Source organism: Branchiostoma belcheri, unplaced genomic scaffold (genome assembly GCF_001625305.1).
Source record: "Branchiostoma belcheri isolate BF01 breed outbred unplaced genomic scaffold, Haploidv18h27 scaffold1136, whole genome shotgun sequence".
Lineage (NCBI taxonomy): Eukaryota > Metazoa > Chordata > Leptocardii > Amphioxiformes > Branchiostomatidae > Branchiostoma > Branchiostoma belcheri.
Window position 1 is genome coordinate 1 of NW_017802532.1, and position 2,834 is coordinate 2,834.

Here is a 2,834-nt window from a genome sequence, read left to right on the forward strand (position 1 = left end):
TGGGTTCACCACACCACGAAGTGGTGGTGAACCCATATTGCTTTTTCTGATGTTTCTTCTTCTTCTTCTCCTCCTTCTCCTGCCATTTTTTAAATGGATTCAGCTTCTTCATTTTAGGGCCCAAGGTCCTGAAATTTGGTATGGAGGTACAGTGGGCAAATACCCCTAGGCGTTTTTTAAATTTTTGTGATACAAGCTTTTACAATCGTTTTATTTGCTTTTTTAGCGGTCCCCATAGGAAAGTACTGTGGGGGCGTACGCGCGTGACGTAATAAGAAAGGAATTCGGCGGTATGCCCATATATGGGCATGCAAGCATGAACCTGACGCAGACCAATCTATTCTTCTTGCTGATTGGCTGTTGGATTTGATTGGATTAACTCAATTAACACCTGTTCAAAGCCATTCCATTTTGACAGTATGAACTCAAGTGTTTTGGTAGGTACAGCACAGGCCACGAAATACGCATCGATTTTCGAGGGACGTTCTGCGGGAGAGTGCAGGACGCTGTGCGGGACTTCCCTCGGGAGAGTGCGGGACGTCCTCCGGGAGAGTGCGATACGTTCTGCGGGAGAGTGCGGTACGTCCAGCGGGAGAGTGCGGTACGTTCTGCGGGAGCCAGACATTTTGCTCTTCTCTGTTGGAACAACGCAAGTTGGAGGTCAATGACCTGCGCCCGGCGTGTAAACAAAAAAGTTACGCGGTACGTAATGTGTATCGTCGGCGCGCGCGCCACGGTATCAACAATTTTCCGCAATCTTTACCAACTAGTATTATCTAGGTTCTGTTATCGATCTCCGAAGAATCACCAAAATTGTAGAGTGTACAGGCGTTCGTTTGTTCTTGCTGAGAACATCGCGAGACGGCTTCCTGGCGAGCGTCGAGGGCTTGCATGCCCGACAGTTTTCGAAGATTGGACAGGGAGCGGCTGTAATATTAAAGGAGCCGGCGGCTTCTGCTAGCCGGGTTGATAGTTAAGTAACATCAAGGTGGTTCAAAAGCAAACCTGATAAAGAAGGAAACCCCGTAGTTAATAGTTGAAAGTCTTGGTTCCTTGAAGCGATCGATACCGCCATGCTGTTTACTTTTTATGACGTCGACATACAATGCAGTGAGTGATGTGTATCGCACCGAGTTAGCTCGGTTGGAAACGCGCAAGGCGGCAATCCCAGGCATTGCAAGTTCGAACCCCAGTGCATCGGACATTAATATTTTTAACAATTTAACATTTTTAACAATTTTATCATTTTTAACAATTTTATCAGTTTTAACAATTTTAACAATTCTGCAATTTTAACAATTTCAACATTTTTTTTTATTTTCGTTGTTTTGCTTTTAACATTCAAAAACAGATTGTTCTTACTCAAGGATGTCAATAACTTAGAATGTTAGTCTTTTGTATTTTTCCAACATACAAACTAAAATCACTTTGATGTTGTCACAAAAGTATTGAGCTGACAAGAGAGAAGGAGTACGGTACTCTGCCAGTGTGAAGAATCTACAGAGGTATTACCAGTCACTAGTAGCAAGAGATAGACCACATTGAATGATGACGATGAGGACGAATCATATGAAGTACTATCATAGCTAGTACAGAAATTCTACTGCTTTACTTTACTTTCTTTCACTCTGTACATGCAATTAGCTCACTGGCATGATTTTAAAAATAAAGGTTATGATAATCATATTATATGTATAGCTTATTCAATGTATGGCTTCATAGTTTATGTGATTGTTAATAACACCTGCACAGAGCATTTCCATACTGACAGTATGTCTTTATTCAAGTGTTTTGGTAGGTATTTCAAGCTTTTCTGCTCCAGCATTGGAATGCGGGGCATTGTAACGTTTTTTTTTTATTTTGAAAATCAACAGTTTGCATTATGCAATTAAAAATCCTAACCAATAAAGTAGGGAATAGCCATCCAACTGTTGTTTTAGTTGTATGTTACTTCATATTATAGTTATATCAATGTAAATCATTGTTTTCCCTTGTGTTTCTCATTCTTTCCCTGCCATGTCGTAAAATGTGGTGAACCCATCGCTGTTTTTGCTCCAAAGCAAATATTGGCCTTTCTAGTTAAAAGATGTAATAACAATACAGTCACGTACATGCCAGTACAGGGCTCGAAATACCACCTGCATATGCACGTTAGTGCAGGTAAAATTGGAGCTGTGCAGGTATTTCTGAGGTCTACCTGCACCTAACCTGCACTGGTCCCTGTACTGGGTATATGCAGGTTAGTGCAGGTAAAATTGGAGCTGTGCAGGTATTTCTGATGTCTAGCTGCACCTAACCTGCACTGGTCCATGTACTTGGTATATGCAGGTTATTGCAGGTAAAATTTGGGCTGTGCAGGTATTTCTGACTGGGTATATGCAGGTTAGTGCAGGTAAAGTTGGCGCTGTGCAGGTATTTCTGATGTCTACCTGCACCTAACCTGCACTGGTCCATGTACTGGGTATATGCAGGTTAGTGCAGGTAAAATTGGAGCTGTGCAGGTATTTCTGCTGTCTACCTGCACCTAACCTGCACTGGTCCATGTACTGGGTATATGCAGGTTATTGTACCTTTATGTCTACCATGTTTCTACGATTGTAAACACGATGTTAACGGTCACCGTTATTTTTAATCTCACAGTCAAAGTCATTAAGAACAAAGAACTGTCAATGAACATCACCTAAATCAAAAGCATTCATGAAACCTTTATTGATACAATTGTAACAAATGCAGTATATATATATATATATATATATATATATATATATAGTAGAGAGAGAGAGAGAGAGAGAGAGAGAGAGAGAGAGAGAGAGAGAGAGAGAGAGAGAGTAGTA